The sequence below is a fragment of the Hordeum vulgare genome, chromosome 3H (genome assembly GCF_904849725.1).
Source record: "Hordeum vulgare subsp. vulgare chromosome 3H, MorexV3_pseudomolecules_assembly, whole genome shotgun sequence".
Lineage (NCBI taxonomy): Eukaryota > Viridiplantae > Streptophyta > Magnoliopsida > Poales > Poaceae > Hordeum > Hordeum vulgare.
Genome location: NC_058520.1, coordinates 19,727,582 through 19,735,485, shown reverse-complemented (window position 1 = coordinate 19,735,485; position 7,904 = coordinate 19,727,582). Strand labels below are relative to the sequence as shown.

The 7,904-nt window shown below is 42.5% G+C and overlaps 1 long non-coding RNA gene across 3 annotated transcripts; it reads right to left on the bottom strand.

The window, feature by feature from the left end:
* Positions 1-4,336: 4,336 nt before the first annotated feature.
* LOC123439303 lies at positions 4,337-5,936 on the bottom strand. Of its 3 annotated transcripts, XR_006630060.1 has the most exons (4): positions 5,842-5,936; positions 5,603-5,764; positions 4,993-5,047; positions 4,337-4,442 (listed from the first exon to the last, which is right to left on the bottom strand). It is a non-coding gene; the product is annotated as an uncharacterized LOC123439303 (long non-coding RNA). The 3 variants fall into 3 exon arrangements; XR_006630059.1 differs by lacking the exon at positions 4,337-4,442 and having other exon boundaries at positions 4,936-5,047; XR_006630058.1 differs by lacking the exons at positions 4,337-4,442; positions 4,993-5,047 and adding an exon at positions 5,294-5,321.
* Between the last annotated feature and the right edge of the window lie 1,968 nt (positions 5,937-7,904).

Here is a 7,904-nt window from a genome sequence, read left to right as displayed (position 1 = left end):
TTAGCACTATCGAAATCTAAGATCTTGCCTAGTGTTACTATGGATTTTTTTGAAACGTGCTATGGGGCTATTGGTGGAGTGCAACTCATCGGGTACTCGGAAAACATAACCTTCGCCAACTTCAACCGATGAAGCCCAGGTAGATATATAGCGAAAAATATAGTCACTATGGGTCTAGGGCCGAAGTGGCCCAAGCAAGTTCCAGGAAATAACTAGGCTGGCCTGACATCACGAAGCCCATTCTGTTGTTGTCTACCATAGCGTTAACCCAGCTGGACAGCAAACCCTACTGGCTGCCAGCGAGCGGCAAATAGATGAGCTTTGCCAAAGCGAGCTATATGTCGCCTCCACTTCAGCGAGCTATATGTCGCCTCCACTTTAGCTGGCCCCATGGCTTCGATATTATTTTGATTTGGGAACCTTTCTGGATGGTTTCTGGCCAGTTTTGGGTACATTTTAGAAGGTTTCTCAACCTGGTTTTTATGTTGTTTTCTATTTACTAGGACAAATGCCCGTGCGTTGCACCGGGCTAGAAAAAAGTAGAAAACCTATTTGTTTTGTCATTAAATATTAGATGTAAATTATAATGTTAAATGTAAGACATCTATTTTTGGACGAAAGGAGTTTTTTTTTAAGTTTTAAAATATAATGTAATGCTTACATAAAAATTGGATTACTTTTTTTAATAATAATTATCATTTTTATTGAATGGTAATAATGTTTTGTTTTTTGATGGGTAATAGCATTTTTTTGTACAACATATTTTTAAAAAATAAATTGAACAATATATATTTTAAATTATTTTTTGCACAACTTGCTAAGCTCTTGCGAGTGAGCTGCTCTGAGCATAGACATCAAGCCTCCGCACGAGACACAAAGCGCGTCCTCCGGAGCACTTTGCTCATCTTCTTCGAAAAAAACGTTCTCCTCATCTTCTTCTCAAAGAAAAAAAAGTTGCCCTTATCTCTTCACTTTGTTCCCGTCACTCCCCTCATTTCAATGGTGGCCACCCCCTCCCTTCCATTCCTTGTGGAGTTGAGCTCTCGATGTACCTCCAATGATGGCCGCCCCTTGCCATTCATCCCTACGCTGGCAATATTACATTTCATTTCTAATTATTTTTGCAATGTTCCTGGTATTTCTTACGAGAAAGCACTGTTCTAATGTTTTCTAAAATAAAAATTCAAGATTTTTTTCAAAAGGGAAACATTTTTGTTGTGATATATTATATTTTACTTGTAATTTTTTGCACTGTTTTTTGTGCTTATACATCCCGCACACACTCAAGGAGACAACAATCTGAAGCCCATATTTGTCAAAAAAAACTGAATCAGTGCAGTGCTTGATGCGAATCTCGCAGAGGAACAAATTGCCGAAGACCAAGTGGATAACAATGTCATCACGACTACGATGGCAGACGGTTCGGGCTTCCTGGATAAGTAGCTGGTGTTGCTCCTATCCTACCGTTGTGCCTGCAGATCCGGCACGAGCGATGGCGGTTGCGCGTCCTAGGGGTGAAGAGAGACGCCCTGTTTGTGGACATCGACAAGGCAACGAAGTAATTTGAAGACGAGACCGAGGACATCACCAACTCCGCATTGGCCGCGCCGCCACCGCCATTCCCACCTTGCCGCCACGACGATGCGAACACGTCCAAATCCACCGTTGGTGATGCAAAGTAGAGTAAAACATGGGAAGCCGCCGCCGCTTGGGTCCTAGGAAGGCCACCACCGACGTCTTTCCGGAACTTACAGCCAGTGAGCTTGCCTGGAGCTTCACAGAACCCACTACTCTTCATGTCCTGCTAAAGCTTCACTTCCAAGGCTCATAACCAGCCGGTGGGCTTTCTGTTGGACATGGGAACACATGTCATGGACGGTGATCATTTAGACAAGGTTAGAATAGCCTAGTCCGCTACAATTTAGTTGAAATATGTCGGAATGTGAAGATTTTCGTCCAGTTTAGATGAAAGTCATCTCGTTTGTACAAATACGATTTGAAATGTATGCGGGCATGGTTAGATGGCCGACATCCAGGGACAGATATCGTGTCCTTTTTAGGGGTCAGTGTTGGATATGCCCTAAGTAGATAGATCTATGCAAGTCTTGCAAGTACAACTGAGTACTCACCTTGCTTTATTATTCGTTTCTATCCGGATTGCTGCAAATCAGATGGTAGCATTTCGGAAGCAGGTTTGTTAACAGACGATGTTAGCTAGTTATCCAACATACAGTGATCTGGGCAGAGATATGTATGTCATTTGCTTTTCTTTGAGCCTTCTTAAGGCATTTGTTAAACTTTACTTGTCTACAGTATATTCCACTTTGGTTGTGAGTTGTATCTTTGGTCGTATGACCCCTGTAGTGTATTCATTCGTTAAATTTGACTCTTCAAATTTGTTGCATATGCTCCCTCCATTCCAAAATATAAGGTGTATGATTTTGTGCAAGTCAAACTTGATGTATGTTTGACCAAGGTTTTAGAATAAAACATCAACATCTACAATATAAATATCGAAATACTTCTCATTGATGGATCTAGTGATACAAATTTGGTGCTGTAGATATTGATATGTTTTTCTAACTTGGTCAAACATACACATGTTTAACTTCTGAGAAAACTAATCCACCTTATATATATTTTGGCACGGAGGGAGTATGTTGTTGTTCTGGATTCTTTCATGAATCATTGAATTGTGTTGTGAGTCTTACTTTTCCACCCGAATAGCGTGCATGTTGCGACATGCACGTTGTGTTTGGTGGGCGACCTAGGATCGAATTGTGTGGATGCTAGGAAAGGTGCTAGATCTGCAGTGTCGGTCCAGGGGCGCTACAGACGTGTATCACGGTCGTATCATGTGTATCGCCGTATCGGCGCATGGCCATGACACTTCTGGATGTATCGGTGCTTCAAATCCAAGAACCATGTTTCCACAAATAAAACCCATAGTCCCATACTGCCCAATTCCATCTTTGCAGTTAAGGAGCTTGGTTTGCCTAGTCACATTTTTAATACCTCATCCTACCTTTGCATTAATGAACTTTACTTGTTTGCCCTGTTTTACTGTTTAGTCTACGACACTTGAATGATTTCACCAAGGATCACATTTAAAGCAACTCTGATAACATAAAAATAGATCAAATAAATGCGAAACGATCAGATTTTTATAATGAACAATGCATACTTGAGGATTTTCTCCAATGTTCCAACTGATTGAGTTCAGCTCCTTCACTGAAAACTCTACGCCATGTTGGGGACGCATAACCTAAAAGGACAAATCACTTAGTTGACATGTATAAACAACTGCTGCAGAAATATGAGTATAAATACACCTAGGTAGAACAAAGGAAAGCAAGACAATCTTGCAAGGCACTAACAGAAAGCAACCATCAGACAAAAACTAATCTCTTTTTTTTTTGTTTTTTGGCAAACAGAAGGAAACCAGTCTGTTAAACCATTCAATACAGAACCAGAATGCAGAAAGTTTACAAACAAAAAACATACATAATTCAATAAGCCGGTTAATAACCAGTTTCAGTAAGGATGATGGTCTGCAGTTTTAAAGCCAAAAGAGTGGTTTGTGTTCCCACAATGGCACTGGTTATAAACAGAATTTACCCAATTTTAACATACAACTAAAATTAAAATTAAAAATTTGATCAGCTGCCAAAACTGAATAATAGCGTCTTTAGACAGATAATGATGTCACACAAGACTAAAGCTATTTTGCCCAGAATAAGTACTTGTAATTATTTTATGAAGGTGCACTGTGAATGATATCTGAGGACATGAGAAGAGATAAATCTGGTTTTATCAATTTTGCAGGGTGAAGTGTAAAATACAAAACAAGATAGTGAACAAATTTTCTTCCCTACATGGTACAAAAACTGCAGGACTATGCCTAGGCCTATCAAGAAACAAACTGGCCTGATTATTCACCATGAAGATAAGGTGATGTAATCCAATCCATTTCAGCTCAGCGGTCCATTTCGATTTTGATTCCCCAATCTATGGATGATGAGCTGACTAACCCTAGATAGATAGGTAGTAGCAGTAATGGAGTGGGGAATCGGTACCTAGCGTGGTGGAATTGAAATGGAGCCTATGAAGGATAAGGGGAAGGGGGAAAGAAGAGGAGAGGAGAGGAGAGGGGGCTTACGAGGACGAAGTCGTTGGAGCATCCGAGGATCTTGGGGGCCTGGTCATCCTGGTGGACGATGTCGCCGCCGGCCGCCGCCCCCGCCAGCGCCGACGCCAGCAGCAGCACCAGCACCACCGACGCAACCATCCCTATGTCTCCTCTCCTCTCCTCTCCTCTCCTCTAGAGCTTCGGCTGGAGGTGGAGCTGGGGTCAACGGAGAAGACACAGAAGGGGGAAGGAGACGTGTCGCCGCAGCCCTCTCCACCTCAGCGCGCCGTCGCCAGTTTGAGGTGAGCATGATCTTCAAGCAAGTTAATTCTAAATCAAATGTCAGGCATATAACACATTACTTCCTCGGGGTCGCTAGAACTAATTTAACAGATACAAATATCATATATATGTGGTTTCTGATGGTCATCACAATAAAACAAACGACACCAAGACAACCACATGCGGCACGACCGTCGGCCACACACCAAGATTCTTTTAAATAGAAGGAACTTGCAAGCTTGCTATGAATGTGAGGATAAAATGGCGTTGTAGACCTGTGATGTCCTGACTTGATTGAACTGCAAACAGAAAAGAAAAAATGGGAGGGAGATGACCAATTGTCGAGTTGAATGTTGTGTGTGCTTGTATTAGTTAAAACTGATTCATTTGTGTGCGATTTTAGTTGTTAGCAAAGGTGGAAGTGAAACAGAACGATGTATATCTCTCGTGGAAAATGATGGTAGGTTTTCTGTGGGAAGTACTGGTAGTACGGGGTAGATGAGGCACAATATCATGTGCGTTGGTTACTCGAATTGCGTTTGGCAAGTACATCTTAAAGTGGGAAGCAAACACAACGTTACCAATCCGAGGTTGCCCAAATGTTAGCAGGGTCACGTCCTTTAACCCGTAGTTGACCTACAAGAACACAGGAATATGTGTCACCATGGTGGTTACATCAGAAGCATGTTGTAAACTTTTTAGAATAGACAAAAACGGAAGCTAGTACAACTTATGCTTGATGCCACTGTTCAAATACACAGAAGGTGTACTGCCCACACACAAGAACAAGCATACTATCACTGAGGTTCTTGATCGGCTGACACTTGCTGTCATTCCCAATAAAATATTACTCTCTCCGATCCAAAACCATGACACTTTTTGGACCGGAATCGGGGGTAGTAATAGTAGTCTGTCAAATGTAAAGAGAGTTCAGTCTGAGAATTGTGCAGTAATTATGAAGTACTGATTTTATGGATGTTAGAAGTTCTTTCAATGCATTTTATACACATGAAAGAATCAACTAAAACTAAGAAAAGAGGAGGAATGGAATGCCCAAATTAAGCATCATATTCCATTCAAATAGGACAGCTTATAGCAGTAGAATTTAGCAGGAGCATGAATTCATGAAAAGCAGAAAAACTTATGAATAAATTGAAAGCATATCTTCTTCACACAAATATTAGCACTCACAATAAGATCAAGGGCACAAAACGAAGCCATGGCCCCTCCCATGGAATGTCATGTCATCATGATGGGAATATTGCCATATGCTTCCCTGGTCTTCTGGATGCCATTGATGACTCCGTCACACAATGTTGTATTATGATATGCAGAATAAAACCCACTGTACACCTATAAACAGATAGATCACCAACATTAAACGGTGCATGAACCAGCATTTTCATCATAAATATTTTAGCCATGCTGACCTTTGCTTCACTCATGCCTGGATAGTCAAAATCAAGTTGTTTCCAAAATAAGTCCTCAATCCAATTCTGGATGCTGAGAGAATGGAGGAGAAACATTATTTATATAAAAATAACAGGATGTAAACTATGTCAAATTTATCTGATTGAGCAAGACTTCAGGTATCAATTTAAGATACCTCACATATTAGAAATTATCTATTTTTCCTGATGTTGAATAATAATATGCTTATTGAATAAGTAACTTGCAAAGCAGCCTTTATAAGTAACTACTAATAACGAAGAGATATAGAAGATATATATGAGAAGACTTGGTTAATCAATGGTTTGTGCGACTCAAGCACATGGAGAATGAGTGATTTCTGTAGCTGAAGAACATGGTGATTTAGGACCAGATCGTGGGGAAGTAGGAAAAGAGAGGAGACGAATGGATTACCTCTTCATGAAGTCCTGATTCGTACGCCACCCATGGCATGATTGGTGTCGCCCGACCGGCCGGATCTGGATCTCTCCGTCTCCCATGCCCGTCCGTCGTTGCCCGGCTCCGGCGAGCTCCTGTCGAGGACGCCGCACCTCCCTCCTTTCTTCCTTCTTCTCTCCCTAACCTTCTTCTTTCCGCCCACGAGCTGCAGATGCCATGGATCCGTGCGGGAAACCAGGCTCCGGCCTTCCTCTTGTCACCAGCGACCCCCACCTCACCGCCCGCCTCCAAATCGGCCTCCCAATCTCCGCATCGAGCAGCCGCCGTCCCCAACCGCGTGGATAAGGACTGCGGGTTGAATAGCCTGAAACGGAGGGACCCAACCGCGTGGATAAGGACTGCGGGTTGAATAGACTGAAACGGAGGGACTTTTCTGCAAATGTGCCGACGACGGACGACAGAAGCGCTCCGCACTTTATTATTAGGGGAGATTGTTTTCTCGGTCTTATTTTTGGTTTTTTATTTTTTCTATTTTCTTTACTTTTTGTTTTTATTCACAATAAATTTTCCTTTTTCTGTGATTTTTCCTGTCTTTTTTTGTCTTTTTCTTTATTATAGAAAGAGTTTATCGTGTATTTATAAAATGTTCATCATGTATTTAATAAAATTTGCACCATATATTAATAAATATTCAACATATTCTAACAGATGTTCATTTTATAACTAAAAATTGTTTTGCACATATCACAAGAACGTTCGATGTGCATTTTAGAATGGTTCATTTTGGGGCCTGGACGGTCCCTGGTCGGCGGCTTGGATGTGCTGATCCTCACCCAACCTACATGCCCTGGGTGGGGCATTCAGGTCGTGCTTAGAACATCCGACGGTGTGGCTGGTAGCGGTCGCCTCCTGCTGCATGCTTGCATTGTGGTGGTGGCCGGCCAGGAGGCGATTGTGGATTTGTCTTCAGGTCTACCCGGTGGGAGTTTCGAGCGACAAAACTGGTGAAGACCCAGTATTGACTACGGCCATGGAGGACGTACGATGATGACGTCTTTTGGTGTTGTTACCTTGTCATAGCAAGTCACGTCGCTACTTTCTGCGTCCTCTAGGAGAAACCGTAGATATGTATTTCGGATCAAACGATGGCGGTGTCTGGCCCCGCGCCCCTTGCAGGAGGCAACATTTTAGAGCAGGTACCAACTCGAGCGGACAAGTACTGGACCGGCGTGGTTTCTACCGCGTCATCGACGACGGGTCTTAGCGGCTGGTGCAGCCGGGCCTCAACGGTGGACGCATTTTGATGGACGGGGGTAGGATGGTGACGATGTCTGACGTCGTGGTGGCAGGGACGTCAGTTACGCCTCGCAAGCTCGAGGCATCAGTAATTACTCTGAAGATGTGTTGGTGGATGACGGTGGTGGCAGCATCTGCAGCATGCTCAAGAACTGGCAAGGCTGCTTGTTTGCGGCCTTCGGGTTTGAATGTTAGGGCTTGGTGTGACATCTGGTTATGCGGTTCAAATATTCTGCACTCATTCATCAAGTTGATAGGAATATCGACATATGTTGTCGAGCTGATAGCTTCAACCTTATTTATGTATTAATTTGTACAATCTTAATGAATAATTAATAAAATAAATGCA